We start from the raw sequence: 22,459 nt of genomic DNA, 5'->3' as shown, positions 1-22,459 counted from the left end.
GTTCAGAGAACTTTTCAGTAGCCGAACTAAAGCGTCTTTTTTTATCCCATAAATTATTACAACTCATAAATTATTACAACGGTATGACGTCATGACTCATCATGGCAGTTGTCATAAGCAGACTTCTGGTTAGTTTTTTTGCATTTCATTCGGCGTTGTTTACATGTTAGTTATTCATCTTCGAATGTTTATTAATCTCCTTTTACTGTTTAGTATCCTAAACTTTTACAATGCATGTTTATGAATAGATAAACTCCGTCTTTAAATAAGAAATAAATGTTATTTTTATCAAGAAATGAGTATGAAAAGTCCCCCTTTGCCTAACATAAAAGTTCCAAATATTTTTATGCCTTATTTTATCCTTGTCTGTAGGCGGCGCTGTCCTCGCGCCAGAAGTTTTTCAGCGTATGTATTTTTAATTTTGTTTTTCTGGTAACAACTGTGAAAAACCAAACGATAACAATATTCAATGAAAATATCAACATAAAAGAGATTCTAATATGTCATTAAAAGTCGGAACCTTGTATATATTTGAGACAAAATCAAATTTTCCCAGGCATAAATCTATAATTGTCTATATTCAAGGTAAGCCTTTTAATAATTATTAATTATTGAATTTGCCACCGTACAAGTGGATGAAAAAGAATAAATGTTGCTCCTACGATTAATATAAAATTTCTTTTTAGAACACTTAATCATTTCACACTTTTCAAATTTCTTTCAATAAAAAAAGAAATACTTGAAATAAAAGGAAAAGGACAAAGAATGTGAATGATTATAAAAGTAATAAACAATATAACGTATTCAGCTGCAATAAAATATTCTCATTTGAAATGAAAAAAAAAAAAAAAAAATTAGAAAAGAACACAGAACGCACCGAAAACATGAAACAATAATGAAATTTTGAAATATCAACATTATCAGCTTTCATGAAACAAACCTATTTTTGCATCTTTATCTTTTTTTTCTTGAGTAGAGTTTATTCAGGTATATTACTACAATCAGTGCAAATGTACTTAAAGAATTTTAATGCAAAGTTTATAATAGCGTATGGAAGAAATTTATTATATAACTCAAGTATATTAGCAAATCATTAAAAAGCGATACTATATCTTGATTCTTCTGGTTATATTTATTGTGAAACCGGTTAAAATAGCTTCACATGCGAGGAAAATACCCTGCTCACAAGGTAATGTTTGATGGATTTCACGTGTCAGTTGTCTTGCTTGCTGGAGAGATAGTAGCATAAATATTCGGTTCGAAAGAAAGTAATTCCGGTTTGCATAAATAAATCGCGTTATGTTCGTTTTGCTATTCTTCAGTCATTTTTTTAACTCTTTTCTTTTGAGATTTGGCAGGTGATACATTTAGGTTGTTATAGAAACAAATTCCTTGTAATTTTGTTTACAACTGTTAATTTACGGTCAATTTTAACATAAGGGTCAATATTTTACTTTTTACTTCCTTGTACGAAGTAAAAAGGAAGTATTGTAATCGCGAAAAGTTTCAGGCAGCATATTTCAACGAAATTATCCATTTGACCGCTATCGAATGCAATTTAACGATGTTTTTGCGTGATATCTGTACGTAAGGACAAAATAAAATACATTTTTCCTCCAAAAAAAAATTATAAAAACTGCTTTAAAATGAATTCTGAAGAGAATTTTTCGTGGCTTCTGTACGAACGTACGTACATATCTCGCATAACTCAAAAACGAGTAGCCTCAGAACGTTGAAATTTTGTATATAGGACTGCTATAATATGTAGATGTGCACCTCGTATTTTGGTTGCAATCGGCCGCACCAAACGTATATAAATATATTTATACATATATCCACTCTGTTACCCGGCTCAGTGATCTCAGTTTCTTTACTCTTATATGTTTGTAAATTGTACATTTTTTGCTTTAAAAATGATTGAATTATGCTGTTCTTATCTTCCTGTTAAGGTTTTTATGCCTTTAGTAAATCTGTATGCAATAATTTCAGAATTATCAACAATTTTAAAGTTATTTAAGTGCCGCTAAGCCTAATAATTTTTTTGATGGCGGTCATTGCTTGTTTACATTTGAAACAGCAGGATAGTGGATTTGTTGTCAATCTAGAGAAACTTAGCTTCGCAACAACAAAGATAACGCCTTCATTTATTACTGCGAATTAAATCGCGCTTAATAATTTCTGGAATTTTTTCGAGGAAATAAGTGTTTAAGATTTACTTCGTAATTTTTAATACAGATATTTTGAGATTTTATATATTTTTGTCTTGTCGCGAAGTGATAATTGAATTAATTGATGAGAAATACTCTTATCGTCTGTGAAAAACTGTTTCTTTTTGTCTTGTTTGCTTAATTTCTTTTATACATCGTTCTAGCTTTATTATAGTATTTGAATAGAACATGTGGCAAAGATTAGATAATTCTTTAAATGATATAAATTTTGTTCATTCTGAGTTATAATATGAACGAAATACAATACTGTTAAGTGAACCTAGAGCCAGAGTGTCGCTATGGTAAACAAACAGAGTGAATTTTAAAGAATGCATTTATTCTGTTGTGGTGTTGGCGCTGTCGGCGAAGTAGATTTAATTCAATCCAGTAAGCTTAAATGAAATGCAAGAAAAAATGCGTATAATTTAATATTCCGTACAAGGAAGTCATGGGGTGTACACATGAGATTTTTTCTTTTCATAAAGGTAAGAAGCGGCCACTGCTCGCATAGAAATATGTGAAGTTTATTTAATTTATAGATTGCTTAACAGAACGCATGTATCAGCATGTGTTTAAAAATTAGTTTTCACTTGAGTTTTCACTTGAAGGCGACCAGCGTTCCCGGCCGACCTTCTGAAGTTGATGATGACAAAATTAAAGCCACAATTGAATAGAATAGTCATATAATTATGCGACAGATTGCAGAAAGATTAAGTGTATCACAACCACTGAAAATCATAAGACATCTTGGACTCGTTAAAAAACTCGATATTTGAGTTCCGCAGGAATTGAAAGAATTCACTTAAGCAATCTATTTGCGATAAGGCATTTCAAACGTAATGCAGTCGACCCTTTTTGGAAACGGATTTTTCCTGGTGGTGAAAAAGATATCACCTACAAGAACATTAAACGAAAACTAACGATCATGGTCCAAGCATGATGAATCAGCGCAAATCATATCGAAAGCTAAATTGCATCAGAAAAAAAGTCATGCTGTTAATTTGGTGGGATTACAAAGGTGTTGCGTATTTTAAGCTGTTTTCATGCAATTAACAAAAAAGTCAGATGTTTACTGCCGAAAACTTATGAAATTGGAAGAAGCAATCAAAGAGAAAAGGCCAGAATTGGCAAATCACAAAGATATCCTGTTCCATCTCGAGAGTGCGAAGCCTAGCACATCTTTACCAACACGCACGAAATTATTGGAGCTTGGTTTGGGAAGTGATGTTACATCCACCTTACAGCCCCGAAGTTTCACCATGGGATTATCATTTATTTCGAAGTTATAAAACTTTTTATATGGTAAACATTTAAATAATAACGAGGACCTTAAATCGCACTTGAGGTTTTTGCTGGTAAAGATCAGAAGCTCTATGAACGCGGAATCATGAAGTTACAGAAGGATGACATAAGGTCATCAAACAGAATGGAAGATATTTGACTGATTAAAATTCACTTTTTTCCATAGAAAAAAAAACTGAGTTTTACTTAACTGAAATTAAATATATAGTTATATCAAAATTAAATTAAATACATAGTTATGGCTAGGTTTAATTTATAAATTGTGCAAGTAAGACAGGGTCGGCATTAAATAAATTAATAGTAGAGTGCAATTCTGTACAATATAATATCATACATGTTGTAGCATTAAATAAATTAAAACAAAGTGTTTTGCACCTACTTTCTCTCGTATCTATGAAAATAAGGGATATTGATATCTTAACTTTATCCGCAAAATGTGAGTGAGATGTAAAGAGACTCATTACTTGTAGTGTATAGCATAATATTGTTACTAATTTTGTATATAGATAAATTTTAGTGAATTTTTCTTTGAAATTCTAGTATCTTGTATATAAAGCAACATGAAAAGCCTCAAGAGTGAAGTCCCCCCATTTAACATTTAAAGTCAATTTAAATTATAAGTGGCTGGCAAGGTAAATGGCTATCTCGCCAAATTGATGAGATCGCGCCAGGCTGGCGATGGCTTTGGCGACTAATTTTTATCACCAGACTATACACTATGTGGCGACATTTGGGTCCGATCACTGTATAGCTGTAAATGGCCCAAATGCCTAAGTATCTGATCCTGTGTAACTGTATATGCCTTCCAGCAATTTCGATAAGTTGATAGGTACTACTGGAAATTTCTTGGTGGCAGAGGGTGCCGGGAAACTAAGACCGGAGAGAGCATCCGTCCTTAGTTTTTATTTCAGAGTTAACTTCGGATTACTGAGAGATTTCCGTGCGAGCTTCGCATTTTAGATGCGCTTTGCATTTGCGTTGTGTTTAGCATTCTTAATAGTTTGAAGTGGTAACTACTGATTGTGCTTTGTTAAACAGAGAAGAGCTGTACGAGTCCTTTGTAGAAAGTCCCAGAACTGTAAAGTACGTCTTTTGGGAAAATCAATTTTATCAAGCTATCATTGGTTATGTATGCATTCAGTCCATTATGAACCCGTACGCGTATAACAACACACTGTTTTTAAGAGCTATAGGAATAAGAACGATGCATTTTTCTAGCACTCATGGAACTCCAGTAACTTTGAAAATCTTGTAGCTCTCACATTCTAGGACCTTTATTGTGGTAAATACGATACAATTATGCTGCACAGACACGAATTTAAAGAGCAAGAACAAAGGAAATTTTGTAACTTTCTCAAATACTTTAATAAATAACACTGTTTTAAAATCACTTAAATTCTTAATTTATTTTAGTAACTGCGGACAAATGGGAAACAAAGTACATGAAAATAAATATATGTATATACTGTATGGTTCGGATTCTAAATTTCTTACTGCTTTTTTCCCTCTCTCTATATATATACAGTGGATGGACAAAAATATGGAATCACCTTGTGAAATGCATATTTGAAAAGAAAGATTGATTTTAATGAAATATGTAGGTGGCGCTGGCATTTTTGACTACTGACGCCACCTATACAACTTCGTAAATGTGCTAAACAGTTCAGTTGTTGTCGGAGTACTGTTATGTGAGGTTGTCATTGCATTATGTCAGAGTTAACAGACTTCGAACGTGGGCAAATTGTTGGAGCACGTATGGTAGGTGCTTCCGTAAGCAAGGTAGCCGAGGTGTTTAGTGTTTCAAGAGGTACTGTATAGAAGATTTATTCCGCATATTTGAAAAGCGGAAAAACATCATCTGCTAAATCACAGCGCGGACGAAAGTGTGTCCCGAGTGATCGTGACAGACGATCATTAAGGGCAATTGTGACGAAAAATAAGAAGACCACAGCTGCAAAAGTTACTGCTGAAATGAATGTTGTGTTACCGAACCCTGTGAGTACCAAAACAATTAGAAGGGAGCTTCATAAACAGGGAATTGCTGGCCGTGCTGCAATTGAGAAGCCACTCATCAGTGATGCTAATGCACGTAACAGGAAAAGGTGGTGTTTAAGTCATAAAGCCTGGACTACAGAGCAGTGGAAGCGAGTAATATGGTCTGACGAGTCTTCTTTCACATTGTTTCCCACTTCTGGCCGAGTTTACGTCTGGAGAACGCCATCTCAAGCCTATAATACAGACTGCTTGTTGCCAAGAGTGAAACATGGCGGGGGTTCTGTTATGGTTTGGGCAGCCATATTGTGGTTCTCTGCTAGCCCCATGATAACTGTGTCAGGGCACATGACTGCCAAGACTTATGTGAACATTTTGGCCGATCAAGTTCATTCCATGGTACAAACTTTGTTCCCCGATGGTGATGGTGTCTTCCAAGACGACAAAGCCCCTGTTCACACAGCTCACATTGTCCAGGACTGGTTTTCTGAGCACGAGGATGAGTTGTCCCATCTTCCCTGGCCATCACAGTCACCAGACCTGAATATTATCGAACCTTTGTGGTCTACATTGGAACGAAAAGTGCGTTCTCGTTATCCACCGCCAACATCGTTATCTGAACTTGCCACCGTTTTGCAGGAAGAATGGTATAATATTCCCTTGGCAAACATACAGGAACTGTATTTATCCATTCCGAGAAGACTGCAAGCTGTTTTGGATGCCAACGGGTTTCCTACACCATATTAAGCAAAGAAACATGTTTTTTTAAAGGTGTTTCCATATTTTTGTCCAACCCCTGTATATATATAAAAGACCTGTTCCCACAAAAAATCAACTCTATAATGAACATTTTAAATTGCATTGTATTCATTGAATTCGTTCATGTTCCTGAATAAACAGCATTCAAAATAACTTGCTATTAAAATCTGTCACCTATGAGTTTGCTAAGTATCTGTATCTTGATCATTCGCTTTCAGCTTTTACAGGAAATGTTTTACACTGAATTAAAGTGTTATGTTTAATGTCACTTTAAAAGCAAAATAAGGAGCATTTTACCTAAGACTAATCAGTATTAAATAACCTAATAAACATTTTACTTAAAATGTTACTGCGACGCTTATATTTAATCAGTAAACAAAACATATTTAATCAGTAAAAGTCAACCATTTTTAATTTTGAGAAGCACTGAACTTTCTGCTCACCTTATCAGGTTCAATGTTTCTTCTAACTTTCTTCGGAAACATACAATGACCTGACTAGAACAGAGAGCTTACTAAAGCTATGTTCACTAATTGTAGTAAGTGGACAGGATACAGACGAAGGGTATACAAAACCCTTTATTTTTTTCTTTATATACAATGACTTCCGTACTTCGGAATACAATGACCCTCCACTCGGGGTCTAACTTAAAAGATATCAAAATAAAACTAAACTCTAATTTAACTTTAGAATAAGATTGGCCTTATAATAACAGAAAGCGTATGTAGCACAGAGACTGTGAACACTACAATACGTTTAATTTATCAAGAGGATTAAAACCTCTGGCCTGGAAGGCAAAGTAGCAACTGCGTAACTTCTAAGGTAAGCGGCCTGCTTCGAACTCACGGCTTCCTCTCTCCTGCTTGGCAAAAAGGCCACACTTAAATACTTGGCGTTCGCCAGACAACTTTGCATAAACTCCTTCACGCTTATAATTCTGGCCGGAAGTAGAAAATAAGAAGTGATAGTAAAGATTTAAAATAAAATAAACGTTAGTAAAACTTAAGATCCTTACAACCTTTTCTTCCCTTCGACGCTCTTTTCGCTTTTAACAGTCACCAGCTAGGAACGGAATCACCATGGTGACCAGTCACTTTATTTTCAGGATCATATTTCATGTTTTTTCTAACTGTTTCAAGACATTTAATGAAGGTTCTTTGGCTAATGGCCAAATATTGTTCTTCGAAACACTACATATAACACCTACAAAATAAATCATATTCAAATTTTTTTAATTTTTAGAACTGTCTTCTTTTAGCTAATCAGAGAGCATGTTAGTAGTAATACTGATCTATTTGAAAACATTTTGAGGCATTAGGTAACGGAAGCCTGAAAAAATCTGCAACATTAAAGGTCTATGTGTGTGTGACTCGGAACATTCCCACGAATTTTATTATGGAAAGGAGTGTAAGATTTTTTTCGTCTGTCGTTGGAAAAAGGCCTTGGGCGGTGTCCTCCGTTAACTCAAAAACTCAGGAAAGAGGAATAACTGTTATATTTAACAGAAAAATGCTGTTACTAGTTTATCAGCATTAATATAAAGAATAAATTCATTTGATTAATGTAAATTATGGTTGGTGATATTTTTTCATTGTTCCGCAATGAGCAAATTTAAATATATTACGACAAGGCCCAGGTAATCAATAGTCCTATTAAGCGCTACTTGCAATCTAGCCACTGTTGCTTTTATTAACTAACTCGGTCACAGAGAAGCAATAACAATCCCCAAGTACTCGTCAGTTGTTACCACTGTTAGAGGAAAGCTGACATGCATTCTGTATGATTCAAATGCAAAATCTTTGAATCTTAAGTGAGATGTTATTTGCACTAAATGAACGTTTTGATGGAAGGCATATTCTCATCCGGTAGAAAAGCTTTTCTGAATCCTAAATTCTCTCGGCATTTCAATCCGGTATCCTCTGGGATGTCTTCGACAGAAAAATCTTTGGAATGTTCTTAGAAACGTTATCTATCCGTATATTTCCTCTCACTCACTCACACCTCTTACTATACCTCACAGCAAGAGCTGAAAGTTGCACTTTGAGTTAGAAAGCCATTTCTGCGCTCTATTTCAGTGGATCGCCTGTTTGAAGATGTGAATGATCGATGCGGACATTGTTAACATAACTTGTAAAGGATCTTTTTGTTTGCGTTTCGCAATAAATCTGTATCTGCGGTAAACAGACGGTGTTGCCAACCGAAGACGCATAAGATCTTTTTTCTCCTTGGGGATATAAAGTACGTTGCTGAGTGCTTAGTGAGTGTTGCAATCATTTAAAAATTCATTTTCCCTGGGTTTGGCGATATTTTGCAACAAGAGTGATTTTACGTCCCAAGAGTCATAAAAAAAGTCTTTAATACCCGATAAGTCATCAAGAGTCTGGAGTCGAACACGTAAGCTCATGAGGGATTTTAGGCAATTTGTGTGCTCGTACCGTGTCATTTGCCATGTTTCTTGCAAGATTTAAGTAAATTAGGATTTAAGTATAAATTTCTGGCAAGATTCAGGTAAAATGAGTAACCGCAAACGTATGGATGACGGAATGAAATGGAGAGCTGTTGGCAGATTGTAGGCAAGTTAATCAGAAGCGCAAGTATCCATAGAACTCAGTGTAACGCCCAGTGTCGTCTGCAACTTGTGGAAACTGCTTCAGGACACTGGATCTATATCGAGGAGACATGGATAAGGTCAATAGACATTCACAACGATAAATGAGAATCGTTATTTGGCACTTTAAGCGCAGCGATACAGGACTGCTACATCTTCACAGCTTTCACGTGAGCTGCATGCCACCACCGGAATCCAAGTTTCACTGTCTACAGTTGCCTACAGCAACGAAAGTGCAGAGCACTGCGAAGAAAACTCAAAAGCGAAAGACGGTTGGAGATAGAGTCCAACACCCTCACCATATTTCAACGGGAGCGGGCGCGGTACAAAAAGATGATTATTCAGGCTAAGATTACTTCCTGGAGGGAATTCTGTACCCAAGCAAAAAAGACGTATGGTATTCACCAAAAAATAGCTACCGGTAAAATTTTTAAACCTTCGCAGCTACAGATCCCTCTCTCAATCACCAACAGTCAGGAGTACACGGCAGACACCCTACGTACGCTCCTAAACGCAGTTTTCTGCAAAGATGATGTACAGCAGGACACAACAGAACAGGCTCTTCTCAGGACAGTAACAACCACACTGGACACCCCAACAGACCCGGCTATTACAATTAATGAACTTCAAAAAGTTCTTGCAACTCTGCCGCGCAAGAAAGCTCCTGGGCCCGATGGGATGGACTATGCTATCACCAAAGCAACGATCAAAACTCACCCTAAATTCTTTGTTGACTATTTCAACAAGCTTCTGGCAGCAGGTATATTCCCAAAACCATACAAGATAGGGCAAGTTATTTTATTTCTGAAAAAGAACCGGAACCCAGCCGAGGCCACATCCTTTCGTCCTATCTGTCTCTTATCGGCAATGGGTAAGGTACTAGAAAGGATTATCATGAACAGGCTACGGTACCATTTACACACGCAAGGATTCTTAAGCCCGAGACAATACGGGTTTAGGACGGGCACTTCTACAGTCCACCTACTCTTCGACATTAGAGAAGCAATTTTAGAGAATCGACATAGCGGCCACCATACTGCCATGATAAGCATAGATCTCAAAAACGCTTTTGATACATTATGGTGGCCGGCTATCAAACAGGCTCTGCGGAAGGCAAAATGTCCGAGCAACCTGTATAAGATGCTAAGCAACTATCTATAGGATAGAAGACTACTAGCAGTTCACAACTCAGGCATAATAGAACAGGAGCAGACGAGAGGCTGTCCACAAGGGTCGTGCACTGGTCCACACCTGTGGAATCTAACTTTCAACGAAGTTTTAACAGCTACATGGCCAGCGCACACAAAGATCTACGCCTACGCAGACGATGCAGCGCTAATAGTGAAAGGTCGAACCCGAAGAGAATTAGAGACTCACTGTAACGAAGTGTGCCAACAATTCTATGCCCTATGTGACAACCTTAAACTGAAAATTGCAGAGCACAAATCCAAAGTGTTATTAATACCTAAAAAGGGAGGTTCTCTTTCAAGAAGACCAACCATTAAGATCAACAATCAGAGGATACAAATAGTCAATCAACTAAAATATCTGGGCCTTACGTTCGACCACAAGATGACCTGGATACCACATATCCAGGACATCAAAATTAGAACAGTGACAATAGCGAAGCAAATGCGATTATTTCATGGCCACAAATGGGGCCTCAATCCTCATATTCAGAAGGTCCTCTTCACCACAGTGGTAGAAAAGATAGTCACTTATGCAGCAGCAGTATGGGCTCACCCAATGCAAAGCAGGAAAATTAAACACCTTTCTACCATTCAAAGACCTTTTGCATTGAGTATCACTAGAGCCTACCGCACGACGTCTTCAGACGCGATCAACGTGCTGGCTGGCCTTCTTCCCCTACACATCCGTGTCGAAGAGGAGGCAGCAAGACAAATCGTCCTGCAGCTTAAAAGACCTGTCACCTTTGAGGAAGAATATTTTAATCCAGAGGACTATGAAGCTAAATGCTGCCCCCTGAAAATCCATCCAGCAGCCAAAGGCACCGGAATAAGCATAATTACCAATCCAACTACGGCCCACCGTCCAGCACAGATTACTATCTTCACTGACGGGTCGAAGATAGACGAAAACGTGGGAAGTGCCTATGTGGTCATGCTGCAAGATACGGTCATAGATCAATGGAAGGGTCAACTAAGGCAATTTAATAGCGTTTTTCAGGGAGAAGCAGTGGCAATTGCGCAAGCAATCCGCTACCTGCAATCCCACCACTCCCGCAACGCTACAATAAAGACAGACAGTCTTTCTTCGCTATACGCAATAGGAAACCCTGACCATTCATCCGATATTATTCAGGGAATACAGGAAGATTTGCGAAAAAATTCCCAACTCCATACAAGACTTGAATGGATCAAAGCTCATGCCGGCCACCACGGCAATGAGTTGGCTGACCATCTAGCCAAAGAAGCTGCCACAGGAGCAACATCTCAACAAATCAACATCCCATGGCCAGTGTCTTACCTGAAAAGAACATTGCGCTTAAAGGCAATCGGGAAATGGCAGCAGACATGGGACAACAGCGATACCGGCCGACGGACTTATTACCATGTCAGCTACGTGGACACTACCAAAAATTTTGCAAACATGCAATTGGTAAGATACATTACGGGTCACGGACCATTTCCCGAGTACTTTAACAAACGCGGGATAAGTAACACTAGCCAGTGCGCCTGTGGACAGACTGGCTCTCCGGAGCATTATCTAACCTCCTGTCCCCTTACAGAAGGGCTACACATCAACCTTCCGTCGACCAATCGACAAGCTTTCTGTAAGTTTTTGATAAAACAGAGGCACTTGGTTAGAAAAATAGGGCTTTTAATGGATAAACTGGCCGATCTTAACACAGACCTGTGCCATACTTAGCCATGTAGACGAATAGTAATTCAGTGTCTAGCACCAACTACCAACACCACAAAATAACTGTGAATTATCGTAAGGAGTGTCCAACACTCCTAGTAATATAGCAAGAATAAACTATTTAATCAATTTGCATTATGCCAACCAAACGAATTATGTCTATTATCTGTACCGCAATATGTAAATAAGGACCATCTGTACCTGTTTATAAATGTATCTTAAGTACCATCAACATGTAGTTATGTTTTATGTATGTATATGTATAATGCACCCAATGCTTCTATACTCAATGTAATTATGCGCCTTGTACTTGTATATATGTGTTCTAGTATACATGTTACTGTATTGATCATTAACTGTATTAATCATTGCTGCATTATTGTATTAATATTATTTAGCATCATCAAATTAATAGCACCATTTGAACCTTATTACGTACTTTCAAGTCCACGAGACTAAGGCACTATGTGCATTAAGATTGTGAGCCCAATGATTACTATGTGCCTAATAATATGTATATATATCCTCGTATATATGATAATGTAACCATGCATCCGAATATAACATCACGCAACATGACACTTTACCGCATAGTGTTAATCTAAAGTCTTAATTCTAAAAACCCCATTGCATTAACTAACTTCTATAGCATTATTATTATATATATATTTGTTTATATATTATGTATCGTCTGTTTATGTACCATGTATATTATGCTTATAAATCCAATGATTACTGCGTGCCTAATAATTGGGTATACGTGTTTTAGTATGTATATAACTGCATCCATGGCTCCGCGCATATCATCCTGTAGTATGGCACTGTACCACATAGCGTTAAACTAGGATATTAACTAAAACTAACAGCACCAATGAATTGTTCCAGTATTGTACTAATCTTATGTATTATGTACGTATATGCATAGTGCATCTAATAATTATGTATCCTATGTTAAGTATGCACCTAAAAATATTTGTATATTTTTATATATATATAGTATTAACAAGTAGAAATATTACTGTATTCATGCGTCAGTATTTAACACTGTGTAACATGAAGCCTTTTCGCATAGTGTTAAACTAGAATTTTACTATAAAATTAACTGCATTTATTACTTTCCATAGCACTGTATTATGAACCATCTGTTTATATATGTATATGTATACCATGTACCTAATGTCTGAGAATCTAGTGATTATTATGTGCCTAAAAGTTGTGTATATGTATATTAGTATATATATTAGTTTATCCATCCAATCGCCTACAGCATCATGTAACATGTAAAAATAAAAGCACCAATTACTTGCCCTAGTATTGTATTAAGAAACTAATATATGAATATGTATATGTATTATGCGCCTATTGTATATGTACCCAATGACAATTATACACCCTATAATTGAGTATAAATGCATTATTTTTAAAATACTATAAAATTAATTGCATCAATTATCCTCAACGGCACTCTACAATGTACCATCTGCTCATGTATATAAATGTGCCATGTACCTATTGATTATGAAATCGAATGATATAAGCATTGTAAATAGGTATAGCATTGTAAATAAGAAAACAGTATAGCATTGTAAATAGGAAGCTGTACCCATGCACCCGCATACATTTCTACGTAACGTGACACAGTAACGCAAAACATCAACGTAGTGTCCTATTATGAAATTAAATAAGCACCTATTACTAGTTATAACATTATTTTATGGATCTAGAGTTTCAGTATATGAAGTAAGTACGAAATGTTTATGTCACCAATGACTATTGTGTACCAAAATATAAGCGTATACACGCTTTTGTCTATATGTAATTGTGTATGTCCTTGTTTATATGTAATTGTACCCATGTATCTACTAGTGTTATCACATATCTTGGCACTGTATAGTTAATATACATCTATTACGCACTGAATAATCATGTACCTAATGTGTCTGTATATATGTATATGAATTTATGTTCTGTATATATGATAATGTAACTATGCATCTGCACATTTTATCCTGTAACACGGCACCGTATCGCAAAGAACTAACTAGAGCCCCACTCTAAAATTAATTGCACCAAAGACACTGTACTACACAGTACTAATCTAGGGTCTAACTTTTAATTCACTGTACTAATTACTTATTCCAGCATAACATTGCGCACCTAATATTTCAGTATGTACATGTCTTCTGTAATCTAATGATAATGCTTCAAAGGGTCATAGTGTACTCAACATAATGAGTACACACGTTATGTATATATGCTATCGTATCCATGCTTTTGCATACACGTTGTAACATGGCAATGTATTATCCAGTGTCTAACATTAATTAGCTTTAACGCCACTGTATGAAGTACCAAATTTGTATGTATGTTTATATATTAGTATATTAGCACAATGAACACGTATGATTATCTAGATAAAGGTGGACGTGGCGCTATACCGATTAACCGTATTGGTAGAGGGGTGGTGCCCACGTCCTCCGTCGCATGTCTACAGTTGCCTGAAGGTTTCATGAGATAAGGCTGTATGCCAGAAGACTCGCTGTTTGCGTCTGCTCAAGAGTGCTTTTAATTTAGCGAAGACAATATGCGCCTTGGACTTCAAGGGAGCATCTTGCGTTTTACAGATGAGTCGATATTTAATTTGGATGCTGATTCTTGACGTACTTTTAACTAAAGAGAGTCTGGAACACGACACCATCCCTCCCTTATCAGGGAAAAGGGTCATTACGGTAATGGAGGTGTAAGGCTTTGCGCAGGTATTATGTTGAACGGCAACACACCCCTATACGTGTCTGACAAAGGGACAAAGTCTCGCTGACTGCTATGAGGTACAGAGCGGAGATTTTGGAGTCCTATATCCGATTTTTCAGAAGCGCAGTTAGTCTTGGGTTCCTGATAATGGCCAACAGTTCTCGTCTGCATAACTCGACGATTATTTGAAAAGTGAGATATTCACGGTATGAATTGGCCAGCCAGATCTGATGAACTTAAACCTATAGAGCCTATATGGGACGCTCTTGGAAGGGCAATTTCATCTCTCATCCCCCTTCGTGAACCGTCCAGGAGTTGAAAATTGCCTTATGCAGAAGCGGAATTGACTGCTACAGATGCTTCTCAACTGCCTCCTGTCCAGTATGCCATCTAGCTGCGTGACCTGTTTGCCTGTGAGAAGGGAGCATACTACACATAACATTCATTTTCAATTTGGTCCCACGACGTGGATTTGATTATCCCTAAACTATGAGCATTACTGATAATCATACGTACATAAAATGACTTTTGAATGCTACATGTCTTTAGCTGTTATAAACGCATTATACTCATACCAAATTTAATTAAAAATTTTCCATTAGTATGTTAGAAATTCGACATGATGTACAACTGCTCTTAATTTTGCACTCTAATGTACATAGAAACTGAAAGTTTCTCTCTCTGTGGATATATATATTCTTTGTACTTTTGTTCAACGGTAGTGTTTTTTTTTTTTTTTTTTTTTTCAATATTTTAGTTTTCTATTTGTACCATTATATGTTCAGGCAGGGAAAAGAACTGACTGATCTTAAAAGTGAACTTTTTCAACTTTAATTTTATGCAACAGTAAAGGTTTAGTTTTGGGGGCTGACAAGCAGTAATATTATTTTGATTTAAGAAAAAAAGCAAAATGTTTGTATGTTTTTCATAGTCTTTAATGTTTTGTTTAAAGGTTTTTTTAAACAATTTGATACAAAAAGTTTTCTTTGAGACATCAGATTATAATTCTGAAGTTCTAGGGTTTCAAATTACAGTTTTCTTAAATTCATTTAGCTCATATTTAAGAGTCTCAAAAGTCCAGTTGCTGTTTTATTATAATATTTAGAAATAAATATTTTACTTATCCATTTTCTTGTGAAATATAAAGTCAGTCAAAATAAAATTTTCCGAATCGTATCCAGACTATTATCTCCCCGCTTCATTTTCACGAGCCATTGTAGCTGTAACTAATAAATAAATTATACTTTGAGCTTGTGCATCTATTATAAATACACCTACCGTGTTTCAGTTGATAATCAAATTAACTTGAAACCGCATAAAATACACACTCGTAACTCCAAGCAAGTAGATGCAACATGAAAAAATTTTAACTTAAAAATAAAACTTGGGAAGGAAATTTATAATCATGGTAAAATTTTAAATACTATCTTTCAGGGTAAAGTTCTATCATGGTAAAATTCTAAATACTATCTATACTATCTTATACTTTCTTTTTCATTGGTAAACGCTGGATAGTTTAAAAGGGTCAGTTAAAGGTGACTATCAAAAGGCCTAGTTAGAGTTCAAGAGAACTTCTTTCTACCAAAAATAATAATAGTAAAAAAGTAGCGCAGATACATAAAATTTTTTTGAAAGCTTGTTTTCTTCGTTCACATTTTAAACGACGAAATTCATTTAGCCTCTAAGCGACTGAACGGCCACACCAAACAAAAGGAGTTTAGTGAAGCGTGTTGGGAAGTAATTGGCTGGAAAAAAACCCGACGGCGCTTGTCTTTTATTTTTTAATTCCACCTCTATGAGATAAACCATAAAATGAATCAGAGACAATAACAGATGCCATTGTAGTGGGAGTTTGGAACAATATCCGCGAAAATCCGGTCTTAACAAAAAGGCTTCGGCGTTATCTAATGAGAGATATGGGAAAGCCTGGGACAGGCGGATATGGATACTGCATACAGAAACGTGCATCACTCTGCAGTCATGCTTCGACGATTTTCTGACCTCTGGGCAACTCTCTGCCCTCTCCTTAGAGCTAAAAATGCTGCTAAATACATTTTTGATGGATGAAGTCTAAAATATATCCGACTTAAGTGAAGTACTGAGAAAGAGAATCATCAGAAATGCTTGATAAAGACACAGCCTTCAAAACGACTCCACCAAAAAATAATTTTAAGCGGCATTAATCGTAAGCAGTTTTAGATTCCCGATTTTGAATCTTGAAAAATGTCTAGAGAGGCTCTGTAGAAAATAAAATCGGGGACCTTTATGAGCAGCAGAACAATTTTAAACATGCTAGAGCGTATGTAATTAAAGAAAATAATTAACTTTACGAAGCTTGGCGATCACTCTTTACTCTATCTAGACGTATTTTATGCCTGATACACAGCATTATACTACACAGCTAACATGACGTCCATCCTAAATACAGCAGTACGGAACTGAACGTTACTGCATCAAGAAAACTTATAGTGGGTGATGCACATGAATACATTTTAAGAGGCATGCACAGTACTGATGTTCATAAATTTATTACAATATTATATAGCCATCTTTATCAAAATTACCAACTCGCGAAGAGTTTTCTCCTGCGTTATCAAGTGCCTTGCGGTGTAATTAGAAATACGTCTGGCTGGCAATTGTGAGGTCCAGAGTTCGAATCCAAGCAAGAGCATAACTGATTTTTCAAGTTCCTTAGTTCCAAAAAATTCAGAAAGACTACAAGTCACGCTCGAAGAAGAAATAATATTAATGAAATTTTGATAATTCGTCACTAATTTGATAATTCGTGAACCAAGATCTGAGTTCACTAGTGCAATCTTCAAATTTGTCTTTGTTTCTAAGTCGCTCCTTCCAGAAACTACCAATAGAAAGTCGTCTGCAAACGCTATCTAATTTTGGGCATTCTGGTGTGGCTGGAATGGAACTGCATAAGAATAAAAACTTTATTCCATAGAGTTGGTCCCAAAATGAAACCTGAGGGCATGTGCTAACAATAGAACTGCCCAAGGTAATTTAAGTGGCTATGTTTGATATACAAAATCACACATGTACTCAAGTGGATTAGGGTTAACAGACCCTATTTAGAAATCTGATTTGGGTTACAATTTTTTATTTAATATTTCAAAGGACACATTCTTAGTTATCAAAAACAGTTTTCTTTTGTTGGTATGTTGTTTAGATGTGGAGGTAGGCCAATTTTTCTGAGAGACGGCAAGACAGAAGTTGGTGTCTGCCACATTGCTTCAGAGTTTAAAGTGCAAATAAAAGATGCAGTTTTCACCCTTTCCTATGCTATTTTTTAATTAGACAATTTTAAGCACTTCTATATTCCTGGAGAATCTAGCAAAGTATTTTTATTTTGTATTTTCACGTTTTCGTTTGGCAACTACAATAGTTTATACATATGTGTCGTGTAACGTTAATCTGAAAACTTTAAATGCGATTTTTTATTAACTGTTTTTTATTATGATTTGTGTTCACAACAACCATGAAAACTCTGGAATTTCCTTAACAGAATCACTTGAAATTTTGCACACAGAGATTTTACATGCATGCTGCAGAATAGGAGTTAAAAACTTAACCTTATAGAGTTTAAATTATAACATTCTTCCTTCAATGGTGTATTTTTTTAATTTTTGAGTGTCGATTAAGATATTTAGCCTTATATCACTAATGAATCAATATTTTCCAATTATTCTACTTCGCAGTATGCTTATGGTTAGTTTACATAATATGAAATCAAAAAGGTGCTTTTATCATTATTTTTTTGTCAATTATGGCTGATGTTTTTCTTAATTTCAGTCTAAAATATTCAGTTTTTGCATAAATTTCATAAAATAATGAATTTTTTATCACTTTTATAGTGAGTGAAATCCACTATTTAAGTTGAGTTAAATCCAATAAAAAATCTCATAAGTTCAGAAACATAACAAGCATTTTGAAAAAGGCTCTCCGAACGAGATCGATTACCTTAAAAAGAGAAGGAAGGCAATCCTAAAACAGATTGTTAATCATTCCTTAAATTATGATGCTTTCTATTTGTTAATATTTGATTCAAAGATGAGAGTTTTCGGCGAGTTTTAACTAATGCTTTGACAAGAATTTTCTTATTTATTTGATTTTTCTTATCAAAAAATTAATTCTTTTTTTTCATATCAACACTGAAGTTTGTAATATTCTCAAAAGATTATTTTGTTCTAGCTTAGAGTTAAATATTACATAACTTTTATATAGATTCTCCTTGCGTAAAATTTTAAGTATGTATTTGAAATTTTAGCTATAAGTAGATAAGGACTGCATTACTTTGCTTGAAGTTTTCACGTTCCATGTTATGATTTTAACGAGTCCAGTTAGTGTGATTTCGTAAGAATATTGCACATTTTAAATTAGATATCTCAAGATTTTAGAATATCTTTATTCAAATCAATATTATTTTAAAGTAGAAAAAATATTCTTAAGAACGGTGTTTATTATAAATCATTTAGTTTCTTGCTTCCAGATTAAACCTGAAGTATCTTGGCATTACCTGGCTTTTATCTTGGCTTTTATCTGAGCTTTACTGATTAGCATTCGGTCATTAAAATTTATGGAATAGACAAGCATTCAGATTTTTAGAATAGAATATACCATAAAGAAACAACGATACGACTCTATAGTAAAGCTATTATTATGCTATAATTATAGAATTTTGATGGAGGGATAAAAGGGGGAACATGTGGATACATCGTTATAAAATAAGAATTATATATATATATATATATATCATGAACAAAATAAAAGAAACATTATTCTGTAATAGAAAAAACAAAAAGAGCAAAACAATTCGTAAGAAGAAGAATAAAAAATGATTTTGTTCTTGATTCCAAAGGGAGCAAGAGAAAGCAAAACAAAGCAAATTTATATCCATAAGCTGAAAATGACAACTGGCTCTTTCTTGTATGTTTATAAATGTACGTGAATATTAAAAATAAAAGCAGTATAAAGGTTACGTAAGCCTATAGATGGAAACTGAAAGGTTTGTAAAGTATGATGAAGGAGAAAATAAAAAGACGTAACTAAAATAAAGTAAAAAAAGTCTGATGCGAAGACGACATGACTTCTTTGTACTGAAAAGATGTTTGTACGGAAAAGATGGGTATGTTCTATTAAATCATACACATTTTTTTCTGTACTTCATTTACAATTATTTCCCAGAATTATTCTAATTTAATTAACCGATCCCTTGAGGCAAGGTGAAAAAAATATAAAAAAATTCCAAATTTTATAATTTGTCGTACGCGAGTCAAACTTCTTGGAATTTGATTTTTTCATAACTTCTATAAAAGTTTCCCAAATATAAATATAGTAATTGGGAGCTCACTTTAAAAGAAGATTTCGTTTTGAGTCGGAAATATATATATATATTTTTAACTTAACACATCCAAAGCATGCATATTTTCGTTCATTTAAAACTCTTCTGTAATTGGAAGTATATGACGACGACCAACGATTGCGAATGTATATACGCACCACTCTTACAGGCCGTTATTTTCGCAATCGTTGATCACGCTTGGTGATGCCGATTGCGATAAAAAACGGAAGTGCTTAACAAGATGTTGTAGCAGACCAAATTTCAGTATTCTATGTGTAATCGTTTTTGAGTTATGCGAGATACATATGTCCGTACGTACTAACAGACGTTACGAAAAATCTATTTTGAATCCATTTTAGGTGTATTGAGAATACGACAAAGCACACTAGGGCTATCTGCCTAAGGGGAGCGATGCCTTCGTGAAGGACTTTCTAAGGAAAACTGGCTCGTATACACGTTACACATGGGGAAAACCACGAAAACGACCATGCAGCCAGCCCGTTCGTAAGATTCGAACCTCGGACCGAACTATCAGTGTTCAACGAATTAACCGCTCGGCCGCTGGTGGGCTTGAATTCATTTTAGATTCGTTTGCAGTCCATTTTGGGGGAAAAAAACCTTTATTCTGCAGATGTGATGAAAAAATAGCCACAATTGATTCTGCGATGGTTAAAATGGATATTTTTGTTGAAACAGTACTGGAAATATTTCGAGATTACAATATTTCCTTTTACTTCGTAGAAGGAAGCAAAAATGCATAGGACTGTGACAAAAAGAGAGAAACTGATCTTGGCCATTTGCTTAACGACGGACAATAAAGCAGAAACCTTACGACATTTAAACAGAGATGGGAAAAGAAGGAAACTTATTATTATTATAAATAATTTACCGATTGCAAATGCATTAAATTGAGTAGAAAAAGAAAATAATAAAACAATAGATAGAAATAATGGGAAAGAAACATAAAAGTAAATTTAAAGAGAGATGAAAAGACTACAGGAATGCGAGAGAAATTAAATATGGAATTTATTCATAAAAAAGGTTTATTTAAGAAAATTCTGAGCTGCAACAAATATTCGTTTCACAATCGCACACGATAGGCAGATAAATGACCATGCAAATGAAATGTTATAGACAGACCTTTCGCAAAATGATACTGAACAGTAGTAAAATAAAGGGTATTCCAACTAAGGAGGTAAGTGTCCAATTTAAAATTTAAAAATACTGTCTGGGACTACCACGAAGATGTCTGAGTCCTTCACATCTTGTTTTTGCAGCAGAAAACGCTTTCGATGGAACTAGTGATCACAGTTTCTACAACTGAGTTGGCTAATGACATCACCAACTGAGAATCACATCATTTCACATTTACCAACTGAGGTGTCTAATGACACATTAAATTTCCAAATAAAGTTATTTTAGTGTAAATCTTCTTAGGATTCTAAGTTCGTTTTGAGGGGGCGATTTACAAACATAAGTCTATCATTCCCAATAGCGACGTTTATAACACGCCGGTTGGATGAGTGACACACAAGTGAGTAGTGATTTAATGTCTGTTGTCGAACCTGGGTCCTGAAAATTTTTTTATCAATCTGAAAACTCTCATTTCGCTGTTAGCACTTTCACGTTCAAAGGTTGCGCGAAACTTCCTAATAGTCCGGGGCTGATTTTCATTACTTTCCATTCCCATAATGAGCTTTCACAATCAAAACTCGTTGTTCCTTTGCATAAGTCTCCTGAGCAGCGAAATGAGCTGATACTTACCAGGGTTGTCATGTCAAATTAAACTCGACTTTCATACATCAGGTAATAAAGGTCTGTTTTAAGCGTGTAAAAATGTTTTTCCTTTTCTAAAACGAAAGTATATCAGGAGCATATAAGAAAATTATTTGAAAATTAATTTTGATTAGATAATTATTCATAATACGAGAATAGTATTAAAGTAGTCTGTTTTATGAGGCTTTGTAAAGTAAAACGAGAGTTATCTGCACTCTTATAACACTTGTCATTGAAGAAACAAATGAGTAGCTGTAAAATGGGGTTTTATGACTACTTTTTTTCTTGTTTCAACGTTTTCAAACATTGCAAAAAAAGTGACAACAAAAGAAATATAATTTTGCATAGAATCTAGACAAAACTCTTTAGTGATATTTAAAGACCATTAAAATGAGTTCCATTTTCTGCAAGATGAAAGATCCGTAAGAAATGTTAAAAATTTCTCTTGGTCATTCCCATCGGCAAATAACAAGAGAGAAGGCAGGGAGGGTAACTCTTGTGAAAACTACAATAACGCCATAAATCTAAACACATTTTTATTTTCCTTTTTCTTACTCTTGAGTTTACCTTTACTCGCTCTAGTGAACATCGTGTAAGATACCATTTACGAGCCTTGCGTGAGGTCCGGCGGCGATACTTTTCGTTTTTTCCTCCCTACCCTCTCTCTGTTATTCGGCTTTCCCAGAGAGAAATTCACGGTAAAGTTCAGACATTCGGTTGCGTGTAACGAACTGGTAAAATGTTTTGTGTTTTAAAGGTGATAAATTTATGTTTATTGACAATTGTTCTGATGGTAGTTTTTTTTTATCGTGAACAAAATGTATTTTCGTG

Source organism: Stegodyphus dumicola, chromosome 9 (genome assembly GCF_044657685.1).
Source record: "Stegodyphus dumicola isolate Sdum_Otavi_A_Nest chromosome 9, ASM4465768v1".
NCBI classification, from domain to species: Eukaryota; Metazoa; Arthropoda; class Arachnida; order Araneae; family Eresidae; genus Stegodyphus; species Stegodyphus dumicola.
Note: the sequence above shows the minus strand (reverse complement) of the source record.